Raw genomic sequence first — 22,742 nt, forward strand, 5'->3', positions numbered from 1 at the left:
AGGAATCTGAAAATGTGGCTGAGAACATTGCCAAGTGCCAACGCATAGAAACAGGTTGCGAAAAAGCTGTGGCCCCAAACGACTTGGCGGTTCTGCCGTTTAACGTTGACGTAAGTACGACCATTTATTGCATGAGCCCCCATCCCGTTACATATTATATTTTTTTTTTCGTCCCTGGAGTATCCACCGCCGACAGTAGTGACTAATCTCCTCGCTACGTTGGAGGCACCTCAAAAGTGGGATAGCTGGCCCCAAGATTTAACGCGGCTGCATATTATATTAATCATATACTAATACTTTTATAATAGAAAACTATAATATATATATATATATATATGTATATATATATATATATACTGAAAATATCAAATATGCTTAGAAATTAGAATGATTGTTACAGTTACTCATTACAACGTCGGTTCCGATATATAAAATATATAAAATAAACAAATGCTTAATTCATCAAGAATAATGAAAATAAGAAAATTACGAAAAATAATTTTTTATTATATTCTTTTAAACACATATTATTTCATTAGTTAAAATTTATTAAAAAATATAAAAATAATTATCAATTAATAAATTAAGAATGTAAAAATAATTATCAATTAATACATTTAAAATAGTCGTATATTTCTCGTAATTATGAATCAAAATAAAACATCATTATTACTTATGTATAGAAAGGAATATAATATTATATAATGAATACTTATTAAATTTTAAGATATATATATATATATATATATATATATTATATTAAAAATAATTTTTAATTGATCGAGAAAATAAAATTTATATACAAATAATGCATAGTAATTAGTTTTTAATTTAATTACTCTTTTAATTTTTACTATTTGATGAACATTACGTTTAAATTTTTATAATTAAATATTTTATTTTAATCTCTATACATATCCATTTTTTTATATATATAATTACATGAATTTTACTTTGTGTCCTCGGAAAAGTAAATGAATGAGATTAAAAAGAACTTAAAAAAATGTACATGACTAAAAGATCAATTTTATAAAATAATAAAAATTAATAAAAAAATAATTAGAAAATTTTTATATTATAAATTAATTGTAATTTATATATAATAAATTTATTGATTTTAATTATAATTACCTTAAATATCATATATATATTTATATATGTATATACATTAAACTCTTATAAATAATTAGAATATAATTGTAAAAAAATAATTTGTCCGTTAGAGTAACGGACAAAGAAACATTTGTCGTTCGAGAAGCTCCCTTTTCTCGTTTTTATTCTGTCAAATCTAATGATTAGAGTTAATACTTAAATTGGTGTGGCAAGAATTAGCATGTTAGGAGTGCCGACTAAGCAAACTTTTTCTTTAAAAAACATAGTGGAGACAAATTCATATAAAAGTTTATGATAAAATAATCAGTTGGAGGTGCAAAAATTAACAATATTCAAATTTAAAATGAGACAAACGGCATGTATCCCGAACACAACGTTTCATCATTGGTTTAGCAATGAATTATTAGCTTCCCATGCCAATAATATTCTTATCATAAGCAATGAAAGATCGGTATTGGACAAATAATAATTAAGTTTAATAGGTGGCATTGTCTCTATTTCGGTATGGAAAATTGATTAAAAAACTTTTTTTATTATTATTTAGATTTAGAGTATTTAAAAGTGCAATTTAGTATTTTTTTTTTGTTTTAGATTCTTGTCTTATATTTAATTATGACATATTTGTGGATCATGGAATTTTTAGAGATTGTCCTTAAAACTCCCGAGGTGATTGTTGCCACTTTTTTGTATTTAATTTGCACATTAAACATATAATCTTGCCTAAAAGCTTAATTTGATCCCTTATAATACTAAAAAAGTTTTAATTTGATCCCACTTTAATTTTTAGTTTTAATTTGGTCTCAATTTATAACATAAATTGGTTGTGCTAAAGCAATATGGTTCAGAGAAATCACTGAGGAGAGAAATCATCTAGATAACGCTGAAGGTGCCAATTATACATCCATCCACCATATAATTATAGTGTTGTTGGCGTTCATCCATCTCTTACAATCGACGATCCATACACTGAATGGCTGATAGGATATCAACATTATCTACCTGTACATGTGGTTGTGTGGTGAAATCTTGGTCCTGTGTGTCCTCTTCCTCTACTTCAGGTTGTACCTCCTCAAGAATAGGTTGTTATTGTTGGGGGTACATCGGTCAATGACTCCGTGGGAAAACACCATGTCATTTCATCCTTGACTGTATAATACCGATTTGGTAATAAGTGTTTCACTCCAGTTTGGCTAACAATGAAATAAAACCTGTCGGCATTGTCCTTAGTAATACACTACATTGCATAACAAGTATGCTAGGAGCTCCTATATTTTGCAATTGGTCCATAAATAGAGTATAGCCCAAATGTTTAACAATTAAAGTTATTAACCCCCTGTTGACAATATTACCAAATCCAGTGTTTGAAATGCTTTGCAATTGTCTAGCCAAATATGCACCAGAGTTGATATTCTCATCCCTATTTTTCATCATTGCCCATATAAATAATAAATCAGTTAGGTGTACCTTACCGTCTGAGCTGCCACGACCTAGAACAGTAGATGCAATAAACCTATGCATAATTCTAATGGTAGGGTGACGATAGATGAATTGCATTTACCAACCTCCCATTGTGTATGACCTGTTACAGCCCCCCAAAACTTGTATGAATTAAATGATCTTGGGTTTTTTTTTCTCCTTTGGTTTGAAATCCAAAGCTATCATTGAATTCCTCCAAATTGAGACGATGCTCTATATTAAAAAGTCTAAAGGAAATCAATCCTGGTCCACAATTTGCCTCACTCAAAATTTCAGTATAGAGAGAACTAAGAAACTCAAGAACAATCCTTGGATAAACCTTATCCACATGGATGGTTGCAAAATTACTCTAACCAATGTTTGTCAGCATAAAATTGATATCAGAACGTAACCCTATTTGGCACAAAAATTGAAAATCAAGATACCTTGTTGCGGTTATTGTACGGATACCTTAAGTTAAAATATCATTGTCTTAGCAAGTAATTTTTTCTGATTGTACTCAACATATATATCCTCTTTGTGAGAGTCATCTAGAAAACATATATCCTACCTTACCTTGTAGGCCTAAAGAGGCTAGCTAAAGAATACTATAAAAAATTGTTGTGTTTGTAAGCCAAGAGTGCTAGTAAGAACACTTGTGTTGTAAAAAATTTCCAAGTTAGGGGAACCCTTTGTGTTTAAAGGTAATTGAATGTTGTTCAAGTTGAAAGAATCAATATAAAAATTAAACTTTTTTTCCTTACCATCCATTTTCCCTTGTGTTTGTTGGACGAAAGGCTTTTACAAACTTATATTGTATATTTGCAAAAAGTTTATTCAACCCTATCCTATGTGTTTCTTTCTTATTTCACTAGTCCCCAACCTCAATCATAAGGTGTGAACACGCTGTAGGAAATAAAATGATTTGAATAAAACTTTAATTAAAAGGAAATAGTTCACGAAATGCCCCTAATAATAGATGACTTATATTTGTTCAAAAATAGTAAATCATAAATTTAATGCTAAAAAATGTGTTAGTCAAGCTTAAAAAGAAATCAAGTGGCTAACAAGGTCATTACAATTAAAAGGGAAACTAACGTCAATCCCATCATAAACACTAATTCAAAATAATAGAAAATCCTAAGCTAAGCACCTCCAATGTCACACCCTATCAAAGCTCGATCATATAAACATATCATAAGGCATAAGCCTTTTCACCAACATTATCATCATGATGATCCTCATCAAAAAACACATATAGGAACACAATAAGCATACAAAGAAGAGTGAGAAATGTCTCACTTTGACTATCAATGTGAGATTGAGTCGGATAACCACACACAAAAACAACATAAGCATGTGTGTGTATATAAATTTAAAATAATAATCATAACAATTATAATATAAGAAGCAATTCAAAAAGTACCAACATGATTACAATGTTCATGATTCACACATATACAATAGACACAAACTTCATTGGGTTATATGCATGTGGTGTCATTATAACATTCTAACACTAATCAAAGGCTTATTTGTCAAAGGTGAATACTTATGCACATGATGCATGCCTCACACACAAGACTCTATGTAGCACTTTATTTCATGAACTCATATCATTCACTTAACACATCATCATTGTTACAAGTATACATCACATAACTTTATCAAAAACTTGAGTCATTCATATATATCAATTAACAAATATCAATGATAGGCACAAATGCCCAAACTGTTAACACTACCAAGTCTCAACTTAGACTGCATGTCATGTAGTCATCACATGGTTTACACACATAGTACATCATGTCACCATCACATATACTTTAGTTAGAGAAACAATATAATCAAGATCAACTTTAAACTACATATTTAGTTCGTCACTTAAAAGCTATCACTTCTCTATCAATATCATGAATCGTAATTCTAAGACAACCACTCTCACGTGCTTCAAAACACAACCCATGAATCCATACTCATTATACCACAACTCGTAGTTATACCTCAAGCATAATCATTAAAATATCAATGTCTAACCAATCATTTTAATCAATAACTTAACTAGTGATAAAACACTATTAGCATAGCACAATATTTTCTTAGGCATATCTTTCACCAAAACACCTCGAATCACTAATAATCAACTCATATCATAACTTATTCATAAGTGTTTTCTCCCACAATTTTTTTTATTAAACAATGATACAAGTATCTTAAACCATTGTCAAGACTAAACACTTAAAGGATAAAGCAATTCATCATCACCAATTTCAAATTGTTTCCCTGTAACTTAACCTTCTATGACCTCTTGTGGTCTAAACAAATATTTAGATCTATACCAATTCTATCAAAATGATATTAATTTTGTTGAAAAGATAAGATAATTATTTACAACTTTTATATTAATTTTAAGAGTTTATTTTACCATTTACTATACTTAAAAATTACAAATCTTAGCATTTTAGCCTTAAAATTGATAGCTTGACCTCCACTTACTAATTTGATCATAACTTGATATCTAAACCTCTTTTTTGAGTGATTTAAAAAACATTTGAAAGCCAACATCTAAGACTACAACTTTCATGAAAACAACAAAAGTTAATTCAAACTTTAAAAGAATAAATGACCGTGCATAAATTCAACATGAGTGTACTTAACCAAGCACAAACGTGCTTCATAGTAAGCACGACCATGATATTAGAAGAGACCTCTATATCCATTTGAAACTTCGTCTGAAGCATAAATTTCACCTCTAAACTCCCAATTCTTGAATCAATTCAGAATTAAAGCCTAGATCTATACAATTAAACCATCAATTCAACATCTTTATACCAAAACATCACCAAACTTATTAATTTCCCCTTTGCTCTCTACTTTAAGGGTTCTTACAAGAACTATAGATGACACTCACAAATTCATGATCAAAAAGCAATTCACACGAAATTGATTACACATATAACACAATTATCACATATTAGGAATATACAAAATGTACAAAACACAAATTCATAGCTTATAAACTAGAATTGAGATTTCTCCCTCATAGTATAAATGAACAAGCAAGAGATTGAAGGTTAATTCTGGGTATTAGATGATGTTTGCATAATTCTGGGTAATGTCTGTTAGCCTTATATTCTCTAAACGTCTCTTTAAGCACAAATAAAAAGCATAAGCGTAAATATAAAAATGTAAATGGACTCAACCCTTCATAAAATCTCTCTTTAGAAACCAACTCTTTCTCCTTTTAATAACTTAAAAACATAAATAAAGTAAAACCATAGTATAAAATATATATTTTTCAAAACACACTTATTTAAAGAATTAATTTCACAACTTTCTTTAATTAATCAAAACAAATATAATCAAATAAAAACATTTCAAATATTTTTCAAAACTCTCTCATCAATTTATTTAGAAAATGTAAAATATTACATTAAATATCAACAATTTCACTTTATTATTTATCTATTCCTATCAAATCCATTGTTAGTTTGTTACCTATTTTCTTCCTTTCCCCTTCGACTCTCCCACCCCCAAACAAACCATTATGAACAACTTAATTTTTATTTAATTGGCCACACGTTTTGTGGAAGCCCCATACACACTTTCTTTTGATCGATGGCGAGGAAGTGGTGGCGGTGCCGTCAAATGTTTCTCATTGAATCATAGAACGCCACATTATTACTGAGTGACCGACTTGGCACTGTATCGTCCTCTGTGTGGCTTTGTGCCAACGCATCACATTTTCACAAAATGTCATCTTTTCTTTGCTCTCAATTCTCGACAAAAATTCTTGTCGGTAACATCTTTCTTGACTCACTCACACACAGTTTTTGGAACTGTTCTCATTTTTCGACTTCACCTTTTTACTATTACCACGTTTTATTTATGTCTAGGCTATCATTTTTGCCACGTTATGGAACATATTGTTTCGTTTTGTCCCCATCAAAATGGCAGCATGAGTCACAAGAGGTTATTCAATTTTTTGTCGTTCTTGTTTTTGTGTTGAAAATTCGAACAAAGGTGAATAGAACGGAGAGTGTATAGTGTGCTTGGCCATTCAATCATCATGCCAATACCTTTCACAATTTGTTTCCTTCACAAAAGAAAATGAAATGAAAGGAAAAAAATAAAAGGAAATAAAATAAAAATTAAAAAATGATTTTGTAGTTGTTTAATAAATGAGAAAATAGAAAAATTAAAATATAATTTTTTTCCTTGTTTGATTGGGTAAAATAAAAGGAAATAAAAAGTATATTTACAACAATAAATAAATAAATAAATACTATTAAATAAAATTATTTGCAAGAAAAGTTAAAACGATGATTTGAAAAATATTTCTAAAATATCATAATTAAGAATATTATTGCACTTAAAATTTCTATTTTTATATCATTTTATTACTTTTATAAGATATAAACAGGAATTATAAGTGAAGTTTTACCATAAATGATGAATATTTGATAAGAGGATTAAAATTACAATATTTTATAAAATTAGAATATTAATATTGTAAAATTAAAATTAAAAGACCAAAATTTATGGATAGATATTTATAAAAGGACTAAAATTATAATTTAACTTATATTTTATTTGTAAGTACTTAAAATTAATTGCGAATTCTTTTTATCGAATCAACAACCTAACATTTTCAATTTGAGTAAGTTTGAATTTAAATTCTATATCAAGATTAATGAGATTATATGTGTTTTGTCTTATTATTTCTAATACTTTCACCAATTAATTGAGAATGATTAGCGTAAGGTTTATACTCTTTTTACTTAACATGATAATTAAGAAATGACACTAACTTGTTTTATACTTGACAAGGAGTTTCTTTCTTTTCCATCATTTCTAATTATGAGTATAATATTTAAAATAAAACTAACGTGACTAATTTGTAACATAATAGATGTTATATCTTTATTATTGGCAAGTGGATCACTTTAAACAATTGTAATAAAATATGTTAGAATTAGACTTCATAAAACTTTATTCTCATGCAATACTAAACTAGCTTCATCAAACTCTTTTTTATTTTATTTTTTTATTTTTATCTTAACATTAATCCACTAAAATACTCGGTTCAAATCCTAATTTCTTAGGTGTAGAAGCTTAAGTCCTTAAGCTAAAGCTCTAATCCCTCAAATAAATCATAAGATGACAAGAAAGCTCAGCTTCATTCCTAGAAACAATGGGTTTCTTGGTGTTTAACCTCAATTCAATACTTGATATGAAATTTTCAATTTCAAATCAAGCCAAGCAACATTTTTATTTGTTTATCATTTTATTTGACTTCCCCAAAATTTTATTCTATCATCACGTGTAAATTAGGAATCTGTAAAGTAAGCCCAAACCTTTTGACATGGCTATGCTGGATCCAAGAGGATAATATCTTGCCTTCTTGGACTTGGATTAACGTCTTCAATTTGTTATGAACCCATTTCAAATCGTTTTTTATTTTTTATTTTTATATTTTTTTTCTCTCATGTATGTACAAAACTTGCATATTAATCATAACCCTTAGTTCTCTTTTATTTTTGCTTACAGACTCACCCACGTATCCTTTGGTTTTGGTGCCCTGAGTCTAATTCCTACGAATTGTGACATTTTAATTGGCGCATACATTCATTCTAATTTGGTTGGCTTTTCCTTGCTAGATTCAATGTATGTTCTTTGAGCCCAACAGTAGACTAGTCCCACCAAACCAATCCAAAGCAGGGACGAATGAACTTTTGTCCCCTTAATTTATTTATTTTTTAATATTAGAATAATTATTAACGTCTCTTAAATTTTTATTTTAAATGTTACCAATTAATTTGAATTATACTCTTTAGTAACATTTTTAATCATAAATGTTATTGTTTTATTTAAATTATATATTTCCTTTTGACTTTCTAACATTAAATATTACTAATTTATCTAATATTTTAAACATTTTTAATAATATATTTTACTATTATTTGCTTAATTACTAATTTTAAATAATAATAAGTTTTTATTTAAAACTATTTTCTTATTTAAAAAAAAACTTGCTTAATTACATCAGCTCCAGTAGAAACAGTGCAAGAGCATTTAAAACTCATGACTGAGCCTTTCCACACTAAAAGAGAAAAAAAAGTACAAAGAACCATTTCTCTGAGTCAATAGCAATGGCAACGTTTTATTTCTTTTTCATATCTCATTCTACTCTCTTATTCTTCACATTCAGAAGCCACAAACACTCGTATTGACCTAGATCTTTTCATCCCTCATTCTACTTTTTTATTCTTCAAAATTGGAAGCCACATACTCATATATTGACCTCGTTATCAAAACGTTGTAAGTTTTAAGATTTTTAATTTTGAGTAACCAAGATCTTTTGATTCCCTTGTATTGTTCATTTAATTTAGGATGTGAGCGAGATATCTTACTGGTTCAACTTCCTTTTCCCTATTGTTTGTATTTTCTTTACAGCTTGTAGAAGGCGAGGGGGAAATTGCTACAACTGAAGCAGGTTGTCACTATGTGCTAGAATGGATAATTTTCCTGCCTGTGAATTTTGGTACTATTTCTTTTGGATGATATTCTTAGTTTACAACTAGTAACTGGAGTTCATCGTACTTTTCATTTGGGTTGGAGAGAAAGGAGTTTTGGAATATATTTATCCTTATGGTTTTGGATTTTTATTGTGTTATTTTGTGTATTATCTTTTTTATTCAAAGCCATGTACAATTCATTATTTTCTGTTTTTATAGAAACTAATAATATTGATAGATGGCATCCTGGACTTTTCAAAAGAAGAAGAATTGGGAAATTTTGTATTTTATGTAGATGAAAGAAATTAGGCTTGTGCTTGAGAGTAAAACCTCCGATTGTGATCTCTAATAAAAAATCATCACACTTTAGATTCTCTATTTCCCTAAACTAGTATGTGTGTCTGAAGACTGCCAAGAGATAAGGTAGAGTGAAGATAGATGCAAGGTTATAAGTTTCATCTTTTCCCATTATTTCTTCCAATCATTTTTTTAGTTTAAGGTAGAGAGGAGATGAGACTACAATTTTGGGTTTGAACGGTAGGGAAGTAAGCTAGCAAAATCCGTTTCTAATTTTACTTCATCAATCATTTTTTTACCAAATCAGACAGCTGGCATGAATGTTCAGAGTTTCATTCTTAATAAACCAATTTGGAAATCAAAAACACCTAGTTAAGCTAGTGACACTCTACAGACAATTTGTTGCAAGTTAGGTCCCACACTACTCTTTCCCATGATATGTGTGGTTCACAAGCAATTGACATATTTTCTTCATTATAAGATAGCTACCATGCTATGCTATGGAATAACTTGTTTGAGGTATCCCATGTTTAGTGAGATAAGAACACACCAAGTCATGAAAAACACATAACAATTGACAACTTGATTCCATAAAGAACAATAGTAGACTAAAATGGATTATTTAAGGAATGATACTAGTTTTAAAAGATTACAAAAATTATTTGGCTCACCTTCTGAATGTCCATTCCCCTGGTGCTTACAACAATACAAAATGGGGAACAACTGATATATGTTGGGGGACATCAAGGACTTGCCTACTGGCCATGCTGTAGAGTTGAAACAAAAAATTACATAAATATCAAAGAGATTTTTGTTTGTAAAAAATAAATTATTCCCAAATCACTACAACAAAAGACTTAATTGTACTTTTGATCCTTTAGTTTATAATTTAGACTGTGCAGTTTTAGTCCCGCAATGTATTCTTTTTTTTTTTTGTCATTACATGTTATACTTTGTTCGTTTTAGACTCGTATTTTTCAGTTGATTATTTAAATTAATATTTCTATTCAATGCAATATCTCAAGAGACACTTTGAGTCAAATTAGACATCTAGTTATTTAAAGAGCAAGATGGTTAATCATTTGTGTAGTTAGTCTAGTAAAAGTAGTTGATCAAGAAAATCCAACATAGTGTTCTAATAGAAAAAAAAGAATAATTAACATACATAATTATGATTATTTTAAGTTAAATTTTTCCTAAAACTAACCTTTTTAGCTTCACTTAGTATAGCAACCATTGGAGTATTAGACATGATATGTGCAAAAGCTCGATACAAAAAAGATCTGACATAGCACAAAAGCAGCAGTTTAGATATTCGTAGAGGCAAGGGAAATGGTATAAAGCAAAACTGCCAATAAAAACAACTCATTGGACATTTCGCAGTACTGCAATTTTTGTATGTATACAGGGGACCTTGCACACAATTTAGTTAAGAAGGCACCAAAAATTCAGAATAATAAAATTAAAAATAAACTACAAATGAATGTCACTGGAAAGAAAAGTAGTTTACATTATGAGTATTTTTGTGTGTCTAAGAGAAAGAGCGAGAACAATACATCTACCTAGACAATGAGGAGTAAGATTTTGTAATCAACTGTAGAATGATAGGCATCACAAAAGAGAAGAATTGCTGCTTATATAGAGGCCGTATTGTGGCATGAAATTTTCTATTTAAACAAACTTCAGAATCACTCATAAGAACATGAAAAGCATCAGCAGTACATTTCATAACTAAAGGATCCTGAATCTACTTTTCAGTATTTTCAAGTGAATCTTTGATCAAAGGCAAGACACTCTTTGTGCCTGATATTATAAATAGATGCATAAGTACTCTTATATCTAGAATGTGTGTTTTTGGGTGAACTACAATAACTACTAATGAAAATAATGATATTATTCCTTCATCTCTAAGGGAAATTGATGGACTCCTTTTCTCTAAGGGGTGATGAATGGCGTCCAAGGAGAAGAGAAGCTCTTCTTTTCACGTCAAGTGGGGCTTAAAGGTGCTGGACTTTCCTTCAAGGGTGAGAAAATAAAAAGTGGGCGTGAGGAAAATAAGGGTGGGCGAACAAGGAAAAGGTAGGAATGAAGGTGTTTTTGGGTGCTCTAGTTGGCTCTCTTCACCAAGTGTAGGTGAAGGCTACTCAAAGGAATCCCTAAACCCACTCTAGGAGGAGAGGGTAGATTGTGGCTATGTAGACCTAGGTGACTAAGGAAGGATTTAAGGCAAAAATGCTCACTCAAATGCATATAATCCAAAGTGTGTACAAGGTGGTAGACTAATGGTATATATAGGAGTAGGAAAACATCTAGGGTTGCATTTAGGGTTTGCATGGCCATGTAATGCAAGCCCAAATGCAAGCTAAATGAACCCTAGATGATGTGTGGGTTCCCTTCCTCCTAAAAAGACTAAAATACCCTTTGACCTAAAAACAGAAAAAAGTGGACTTTGACCTCACAAGTTAAGGTTTAAGTCCAAAAATAAATCCCAAGCTAATTTTCCCTATAATACAAAGGATAAATGAAAATACAAAATAAAATCCTATCATCTAAAGTACCCCAAAATAGAAGGGTAAAAAGAAAATAAAGCAATAAAATCCTATACTACTCAAAATAGGCCTAGGAGAGGATCAATACTCCACACTCATGATGAGTATAGCTCTAGGCATGGTATCTCCTCCATTGTCCTCCATTCTCCTAACCATGGACCTAGTAATGGGTCCCATGTGAAGCTCTAAGGGTGGTCCTCCATCAGAAATGTCATATTTTCCAGGAGTTCGTGGTAATGTTTCCATTTCTTTAAGCTAAAAGTTTGTGTGTGATGATAGTATACTGTAAGCATTTTGAATTATAAGATTTTGGCTCTCCACAACGCAACTCCCAACAGAAAGTTTCATTGCTTTCATTATTGCATCAAGAAGACCCTAAAGTACAAACTGAAAAAATCACCATTACTACTTCAATAGTCTGTTTAGTTGCATGTATGTAATAAAAAGTACATGATTTCAACTGAGTCAGTTTAGATAATTTTTTTCATAATCACTTTAGAAGAAAAAAATATAAAAGAAAAGTGAAATAAGTTTCTTTATAAGATAAAATTAATTCATGCATAAGCCAATTTGCAAAAACTCTCTCATATTAACTTCTTATGCATGTACATTTCAGAAAATGACAGATTTTTGAATACTGGATTCTCACCTAGTGCATTTCTCTTAAAGGGCAAGTTCATTGTGATTTTGATAAGAGAAATAATCAATTTCTTATTGCTTTTCCAGTGCATTTATAACATGTAATAAGTTAAATGAATCTTATTCATATGATGAATTTTACACCATTTTATTAGATTCACGCATATTCAATTTTTTAAGAATTTCCTTTGTTCTAATAATTTTTGTATTGTACTATATTGAATTTTCTTATTTCTTTTAGGTATATTGATTTTTTCATGAGAGAATAATTATGGATAAGAGTTGGATACAATAACCTAGATCATCTAGTAGGTATTTGGATGGATTGAAAAATTTCCTAGACTTTGCATTTCAAAATGTTGCCCAAGGAATTCTTGCAACAATTTTTCTTGGGGTAATCGAGAGGAAGTGCATGAGCATTTAGTTTGATAGAAATTATAAGAAGTGGATTTTTCATGGAGAAAGTGGATCTTCAAAAAAGGCATATGATAATGAATGTTGGAAATTTAGTATGCATGATAATTTGGATGACCTATTAGAGGAGACCTTTATGATGTTGACATATTTAGGAGAAAATCTATTTGATGACATTATATATGAAGATAATGAAGAGCTTGATAAAGAAACTACCAGGTTTTGCAAATTGGTAAATGATGCCTGCCAAGAAGTATACCTTGGTTGTAAAAATTTCTCCAAGTTATCAATCATTGTTCGTCTACTTCATATTAAGAATCTTCATGGTTGGAGCAATGTGTCATTTAATATGTTGTTACAATTGCTAAGAGAGTTGCTCCTCGAAAACTCTTGCTTGCCATCAACATTCCAAGATTGCAAGTTTATCATCAAGGACTTAGGTTTTAGTTATGAAAAAATCCATGCTTGTCCTAATGATTGTATCTTATTTTGAAAGGAGTGTGAGAATGAAGATACATGCCCTAAGTTTCATTCTTCTAGGTATAAAAAATGAAGGTTAACAATTCTAGAAGAAAAGTTCATCGTAAGGTAGCTTCATCTCCAATTCCAGCCAAAGTTTTGAGATACTTTCCTTTAGTATCAAGGATCAATAAGCTATATATGTCATCAAAAACTACTAAATTAATGACATGGCATGATGAAGGTTGGACCAAGGATGGAAAAATAAGGCATCCAACAGATTCACTTGCTTGGAAAACCTTTGACTCTTTACATCCTAATTTTGCATCAGATCCTCGAAATGTTAGGCTTGGATTAGCAAGTGATGGATTTAATGCATATAAGAATATTGGAAATCAACATAGTGTTTGGTCGGTAGTTCTAATGACATATAATTTAGCTCCATGGGATTGTATGAAGTAACCTTTCTTGATGTTGTCCTTACTTATTCCTAGTCCTTTTTCCCCTAAAAGCAATATTGATGTCTATTTGGATCCTCTTATTGATGAGTTAAAAGAGTTGTGGGAAAATAGGTTTGAAACTTATGATTCTTATAGGAAGCAATTATTTCAGGTATATGTTGCACTACTTTGGACAGTTAGTGACTTTCCTGCATATGCTATGTTATTAGGTTAGAGTACAAGTGGAAAATTGGCATGTCCTATATGTAACTACCACGTATGCTCTAGGTACTTGAAGAATAGTAAAAAGATGTGTTATATAGGTCATCGAATATTTTTAGACTCAAAACATAGGTGGCAAAAATATAAAAAGTGTTTTTGGAAATAATCAAAAAAGGAAAAGAGAAAAAGGTGATCCATGGAGCAAAAAAAGTATATTCATGAGTTTCCATATTAGGAGACTAATTTGCATCGTCACAATCTAGATGTGATGCATACAGAAAAAAAATATATGTGAAAACTTGGTTGGAACATTACTACATATAAAGGAGAAATCAAAGGATAATCTCCAAGCCTGCCTTGACTTAGTAGAGATGGGTCTAAGAGACGAAATTCATCCTAAAGACATAAGGCCAAATAAGGTATTTCTTCCTCCTGCACGATTTACAATTTCTTCAAAAGAAAAATAGATATTTTGTGGTGTTTTAAAAGGAGCGAAGGTTCCAGAAAATTATGGTTCAAATATTTCTAGATGTGTTCAACTTGAACAACTTAATATTTCCGGGCTTAAAAGTCATGATTTTCATATATTGATGCAAGATTTGTTAAAGGTAGTAATAAGAAAAGTGTTATCAAAAGAGGTTGCAAGAGTTCTAATGAGGTTAAGATCTTTCTTCAAAATTCTATGTTCCAAAGTCATTATTGTTGAAGAGTTCAAATTATTGGATGCAGAGATTGCATTGATTCTGTGTGAATTGGAGAGGATTTTTCCTCCATCATTTTTTGTTATAATGATTCATTTATCTGTGCATCTAGCATATGAAGCAAGAATTGTTGGACCTGTACATTATCGTTGGATGTATCCAATTGAAAGGTCATTCCTTTACTAAATAAATCTTATTTATTTTCTCTAATTCTTATAAATTATATCATTTTTTCTTGAGGTTTATTCATAAGTTAAAGACTTATGTGCGTAATAAAAGTCACCCAGAGGGTTCCATTGCAGAAGGGTATTTAGCAGATGAGTGTTTGACATTTTGTTCGAGGTACTTGAAAGATGATGTTTTAACAAAGTTCAACAAGTTGACAAGGAATTTAGATTGTCCAATAGGGGATGGCGTAATGATAAGTTTGGAATATCTTGAGTGGGAGCAAGCTCATCGTTATGTATTGTTTAATTGTAAACTTACCAAACCATATGTCAAGTAAGAGAATAAGCACAACTTTTTTGTCTTTTATATGAGATATCTTAACATTTAATTTTTTTAATTATTTTGTACAGAAAACATGAAGAATTTCTTTCTAGTCATGGGAATCAAGTTTCATCAAGAAAATGGAATAAGACAAAAGATCAATATCTTAGTTTTCATGAATGGTTTGAAGATCATGTTAAGAATATGGTTGTTAGTGAAAAGGTTAAATGGTTGTATAAAGGGACTAATACTGTTGCTAGAAGATTTTCAACTTATGTGATAAATGGTTATAAGTTTGTTATTGAAGGTTTTGAAAGAAAAACACAATTTTGCAAGTGTTACAATTGTAAGTTTTCAATTCACTGTTTGAAGTTAATAAGGAAGCAATGGATCCAAATTTGTTATGATTTAGATGTTTAAAACATAAATTTGTAACATTTGATAAATGTGGCAAAAGGTGTCAATTGACAACATTTATAAAATGTTACAAGTGATATACTAAAATATTACAAAAGATGTCAATTTGTAACATTTATTAAATGTTACAATTGGTAAGTTAAAATGTTGCTAAAACCTTTTAGCAACATAGACTTTATACTACACTTAAAAGTGTTGCTAATTACGATTGGTAACATTTTTCTTAATTTGGTAACATTTTTTACATGTTGTTAAATGTGAAAGATGTTATAATGGCATGTTAATTATGTTCTAAAAATAACTAAATCAAAATAAATTATACCAGATTTTCTTTTACAATAACATCAGTCTCTAAGGTAATGGATTATATTGTTCATATTAAGAATGTAATAAAAAAACGTGAAATATCACCCAAAAAGTTAAAAAATAAAATAAGATAAGATAATAATTTAATAATCAAATAGAAAAAAATTTACCTTATTCAATAGCAAGAAAATATGTCCTTAATAAAAAAAAATATTAAATGAGATAGCAGAGTAAAGTAAATCAATTTTTAATGCCAACACAGTAGACCGAGATTTAACCCTTTTGAATGCTTAAATATTTTGCCTTAAATAGTTAAGAAGAAGAAAAAAATGGAAAAGATAGTTCTATGGATGACCTGTGAAATTAGATAAATATTTCCTATTTCTATCCTCTACAATAAAATTTATTAATTTTTGAAAAATATGATAGTAACACCTCTTATATCTTACCTTAATTTCTTCTTAATTATTTAAAAAATATTATATTATCACTCTTTACAAGGGAGGTCATTGTAATTTACTTATATATTAATCACAATCACTTTAATTTAAATTAGAATACATAAACACTAGGGGCCTTATTGAGTTAGTTTGTTCCCACTTGGTACAACTATTCATCAATAAAAATGATCAACCATACATCTTATTGGCAATCCCAATTTAGCACTTTTTTTTATAGCGAATGTTAAACTTCCAGTAATTGTCCAATTCTCTCCCTCTCTGCCCTTTATAATAAGTTCTAATTATGATCCAAAGGGGGAATTTTCTATGGCCAAACTTCTCTATGCCATCAATTGTGGACCTTCCAACCTTTTGAAACATATTAAGTATGCAAAGATGTTTCTAATGATTTATGTTAGAAACTTAGAGCAAAGCAGGAAAGATGAAGAAAAGAGACCTATGAAGCCATGATACTTGATATGACACATGTACAATACAACATTGAAATAGGGATAGGACAATTTTTTGAAATTTAGTTTATTTCTTGAAAAGAGGATAAGAAAGGTTCACATTATGTAATTTACTTTGTCTTCTTTATTTCTACCAAATCCATTGTGTATTTATTACATAATTTTGACATTGCAAACCCACACAATTATAAAGTAAGACATTACAAACCAAAAGGTAAGAAAACAATTATAAAGTAACATAATTTACCTTTGATTGACATGCTTCTTCGCTTCTCTAATTATTTTAATCTTCGCTAGCCCCTCCAACCTCTCTTTCTGCAATTGTTATATTTAGGGTTTATTTTTTGGTGGGACTTCAAAGAGGGTTTAGGTATGAGGAGAATGACTTTTGAGCACAAGGAGAATGATTTGATCAATTAACGTATTGTGATTGGGTTTGGGTGTGCTTGATTACGAGAAAAGATGGAGAGAATGATATTCGATCCTGTGAGTGTGAGAGGAGAACGCATGATTTTGTGTTTCGATCCTGTAAGTGTGAGAAGAGAATCATGATTCCATATTTCTAGTGAGGTTCGGTAACATAAATGAGAATGTAGAGAATACTATATTGGTTACTCTAAAAATTGATGTAGAACACTACTCATTTACATCGGTCCCCTTTAAAACTGATGTAAATATGCTAACATTTTACACTTAATTACAAAAATGTCACCACATTTCAATTCTATATCATTTTTGGCATAATCGATGTAAAATTACCGACGTGGAATAGTGTCTTTCTAGTAAAGAGGGTAAGATTGACCTAATGTGAGAAGTTGGAATAATATTTACATAGTCTTAGGTTTGAATCCTTTGTAATCATTGTAATTCCTATCAATAAAAAATATATACATTATTTATAATTAAATTATATGTGTGTGTATATATATATATATATATATATATTATATTTAAATATATAAAATATATTTAAAATTAGTATACATAAATATTTTTTAACATAAGTTTAGATTTATGATAAATAATTTGTATCGTAATAAATTTTTTATTTATTGATATTTTATTTTAAAATATTAATATTTAATTCATAAATAATTATGATAAATAAAAATTAAATTAGATAAGAAGTTAAAAATCATTGAAGAAAAACCTCTAAAAAATATTTTCGTATAAGATAAAAGTTTGTGTTTAATATATAAGAAGTTGATATACAGAGATTGATAAATATAAATTGAAATAGATAAAAAGTTACTTTTTCTTTTCTTTCTAAAACTCCCCTCATCAAAGAAAAATGTTTAAAAATACTTTCCTTAAAGAAAAGTCCCTAAATAAAACTTTCATTCAAGATAATAATAATAAGCTTAAATATGTTCAAACGACCTCCAATTAGACCGATTTTTAGATTACTACCTATTAATTTTTTTAATTTTAAATACCTGACTAATTTTTTTCTTCAATTTAGTACCTGACGTTAGTCCCCTTCTGTTAAGTGATGACATGACTGACAGATTGCCATGTCATCAACAACATAGTATCTGCCATATCAACATAGTATCTCACTAAGTCTGATAGGTTACTCAGATTCAGACTATGCTGGGTGTAGACTAGATAGAAAGAGCACAAGTGGAACTGGTTACTTGCTAGGTAGTGCACTTGTTTCATGGCATAGCAAAAAGCAAGCTTGTGTTGCTTTGAGTACAGCTGAGGCTGAATATATAGCTGCTGGAAGTTGTTGTGCTCAAATTCTTTGGATGAAACAACAACTAAGAGATTATGGAGTTGAGTTGAACAAAATTCCTTTGAGGTGTGACAATACTAGTGCAATAAATTTGACCAAGAATCCTGTGTTGCACTCAAGAACAAAATATATTGAAATAAGACACCACTTTTTGAGAGATCATGTTCAAAGGAATGATTGTGTTGTAGAGTTTGTGGAAACAAGCAAGCAATTAGCTGATATTTTTACAAAACCTCTACCAAGAGAAAGATTCAACCAATTGAGAATTGAATTAGGAATAATCAATGAATCAAGTTTGAGTTGATTATGCCTTGAGAATGGAAGTAAGATATGTGTGGAAGAAAGTATCAGTGACAAATAAGACTTGGTAAAATTTGACAAATGTTAAAATTTCTGACAAGCAAAACTTCTATGGAATAATCGATTATCTTAATATATAATCGATTATCTTAAGTAATTCATAGAAATAATCGATTATCTTTGGTAATAATCGATTATCTGGAACATGAAGAATTTCAAGAGTCTCTGAAATAATCGATTATTTGGGTAATAATTGATTATCTGGTAAGAAGGAACTTAAGAGTCACTGTAATAATCGATTATCTTGGGAAATAATCGATTATCTGAGTAGTGGAATCTGAAAGGCCATTGGAATAATCGATTATTCTGTAAATAATCGATTATCTAGGTTGTGTTAAAAGAAAATACCCTCTGTAATAATCGATTATCTTGAAAATAATCGATTATCCATATCAGATTTCGTTTTTCAGAGATTTTTACTGATGCAAATAATCGATTATTTGCATAAATAATCGATTATCTGGACAACTGAAGCCATTCTCACCGTTTGAGCAAATAATGATCAACAAGATGGATGCAGTGATGGAAATGTCGAGAAGACATGAGTCCTTATTTTCTGGATATCTTGACAGGTTTGATGATTTAGATTATGAAGTGAGACTGATCAAGACCCAACTTGGCATTCCGGAGGATGAGGATTGATCCGTGTTCTGTTTTTTTGTTTTAATTAGGATTTTTAATTCTGTTTTGGAACACTTTAGTTCAATATGGTTGTAATAGTTTAAGTTTTTGAACAATTTTAATGCTTTGTGGTGTTGAACAATTTGAATTCTGATGAAGTTTGGATTTTATTTTGCTAATTTGGATGTGATATCATGTTATGGTTTTCTTGACTGATGCAAAAGTGCTCTGTTTTGTGAGCATATGAGTTGCTATTTTGGTTTTGATTGGAATACTCTGTTTTTAATATTGTGGACATGTTTTTCTTGACTTGATTTGGTCTGAACTGTGGCTAAATGGTGCACATATGATTGGTTTGGTTTGCTGCATCAAAGTTTTATTTTGGTTATTGCTGGACATACTCTATACATGGCTTATATTAGAAGAACTTGGCTTACTTTGTTTTTGATAATGCCAAAGGGGGAGAAATGGTATGGTATGGTGTGTGTATAGTTGTTTTTGCAGGTATTGTGCTTGTGTGTGTATATTGTGTAGGTTGGAATGAATTGAAGGCGGTGTGTGTATAGTTGTTTTTGCAGGTATTGTGCTTGTGTGTGTGTATTGTGCAGGTTGGAATGAATTGAAGGCATAATGGTTGAAAATTTTTTTTTGAAGCACAATAGCATTGGGTTGATACAATATGAATCATGGGTTATCATCATCAAAAAGGGGGAGATTGTTGAGCTTAGGAGAGCTTGAATCTTAAAGGAGTTTTGATGATCACAACAAGTATACAACAACTTGGAGCACAAAAACAAAGTCAAGGAAGAGTCAAGAAAATGCTATGAAATGGAACTATGTAATAGAGCTTAGGAAATAAATTGTTTTGAATATGTTTGTATATTTTGTGTGCTTTGTATGCTTTGTGCATAAGCAAATCTATATCTAAACTAAGTAGAGAGTATATGATGATGAATTAAAAAGATTGGAAACTTATTTTGAGGTATAAAATGAAGTTTTAAAAACTAACTCAAAATAATCGATTATCATTAAAAATAATCGATTATTCCAGCTAATAGGCTAAGTGGAATGCCTTGCTGTAATAATCGATTATTCGCCAAAATAATCGATTATCCCAGGAACAACTCTCTGGAATAATCGATTATCCAGCTAAATAATTGATTATATTGTTCTTGGTTGATTTCCAGAAAATCTAAAGAACAAAATAATCGATTATTCTTTAAAATAATCGATTATCTGTGTCTGAAACTTTTATAAATAGTTTGAACTTTGAGAAACTTCAGGCATGAGTTAGAACTGATAATCAATTTGTGAAAAACGTTTTTGTGAGTCTTTGTGACATCTTGGAGAGTTTTCTTTGTGAAATCCAAGAGTGAAAACGTTTGTGAAAAGCTTTGTAAGAAGATCATCATCATCATATTCTTGAAAGGGGAAGATAAAGATTTGTTCAAGAATTCCAGGTGAATTCGTTCCTTTTATTCTTTGTGAATCTTTGTGGAAAATCTTGAGAAGGGTTTCTCAAGTGGTAAGGTTTCTTGTAGTGGGTTCTACAAGGGGTGCTTTCTTGGGGTCAAGAAAGTGGTTATCTTTAGTATTGAAGTATATGCATGTGTGTGTGCTTGTAAACCTTCTTGCTTAAAGATAGTGGAACAAATCTTAATCAGGTGTTGATTAAGGACTGGATGTAGGTCACATGTGGAGTGGCTGAACCAGTATAAAAGACTTGTGCAATCTTCTTCTACCTTATCTTTTACTTTGTGTAATTTCTTGGTTAAACTTTAAAGAAGATAAAACTTGATTAACAAGTGTATGTGAATCTTGATGGTTTAAATCTGTAATTGAACATTATTGTTGAACCTCATTATGTTGTAATCAAGTGAGCATATTGCATTCATATTTTTGTAACAAGTCTTTAGAAGAGCTTCATTTGGAAATTCTGTCATAGAAAAGTTTTAATTGAAATTAAGATCCAAAATACTCTGATAAATTTTTAAAAGGGTCATTGAATCCAATTCACCCCCTCTCTTGGATTGTGCCATTCTTTTCTAACACAAAGTTGTTTATATTACATTACAAAGTCACCATCAATGACACCCTTTGCTTTTTTGTTTAGCCCTCCATGCCCTTAACATTGATATTCCAGTGGAATAATTGGCTTGAATTTTACCAACTATATCTTTCAATGCCATGTCACTAGTTGTGGCTTTCATTTTGTTAATCAAAACCTTGGCAACCTAGGAAAACTTTGCACATATATTATGAAAAACCCTTCAACATGTGTGTTTATCATGCAAAGTATTCAGCCTGTAAGTCTCAAAATTGCTCACCTTGCTCACATAGACAAAATACTCAACACAATGTCTACACCTTGCCTTGGCCCCCCTCTTGTCGTTTAAGTCGAACCTTACCTCTTTAATAGAACCAAATTCCAATCCCAACTTCCATTTAAAGTCTTTGTTTAGCAAATCCATATTAAACCTCTCATATTTCCTACGTAGGCCATCTTCCTTAGAGTTATCACTTTTTAGAGTCTCACTAGCATACCTATGCTCAATATCTTCTTATACTCTTTGTGAATTATAAAATTCACTAGCATTTACAAAACCTTTGTTAAAGAGTTCGAAATTCTCTCTATTTTTATTCGGATCCTTTTTTTCTACAACCTTTTCCTTTCTTTCTTTTTCTTTCAGCAACAACATTGCACTAGTAGCATCCCCAACACCAGCATCATTTCCAACATTTCCAGCAACACCAGTATCATCATTGCCAGTAGCATCAACATCATCATTCCCAACAACACCAACATTCTGAACACCAGTAGGTCTTTTATGTGCTTCGCTTTGCAGAGCACTTGGTAAGTCACGTTCAGGTGGACATTCCAACATCCTCTTCATCCTTAGAAACCTAAACTATTTCAATTCTTACAGCTTCTAAGTCAGGGTTGCGAACACTATGAGCAACATTTTGCTGCTCCTCCTCAGGATCATCATTTTATTTCCTTGCAACTATCTTTTTTTTGAGTAATTTTGACTCGACCAAATTCAAAAACTTCTTTATCAAATTCATAATCCAATCCAACAACCCTCTCCCCCTT

The 22,742-nt window shown here is 30.3% G+C and overlaps 1 long non-coding RNA gene across 1 annotated transcript; it reads right to left on the reverse strand.

The window, feature by feature from the left end:
• Positions 1-1,194: 1,194 nt before the first annotated feature.
• LOC145958784 (uncharacterized) lies at positions 1,195-17,642 on the reverse strand. The gene is made up of 4 exons (XR_014434369.1): positions 17,177-17,642; positions 10,591-10,666; positions 10,055-10,150; positions 1,195-2,259 (listed from the first exon to the last, which is right to left on the reverse strand). It is a non-coding gene; the product is annotated as an uncharacterized LOC145958784 (long non-coding RNA).
• Positions 17,643-22,742: the final 5,100 nt, after the last annotated feature.

Source organism: Cajanus cajan, chromosome 1 (assembly GCF_000230855.2).
Source record: "Cajanus cajan strain Asha chromosome 1, NIPB_CcT2T_4, whole genome shotgun sequence".
NCBI classification, from domain to species: domain Eukaryota; kingdom Viridiplantae; phylum Streptophyta; class Magnoliopsida; order Fabales; family Fabaceae; genus Cajanus; species Cajanus cajan.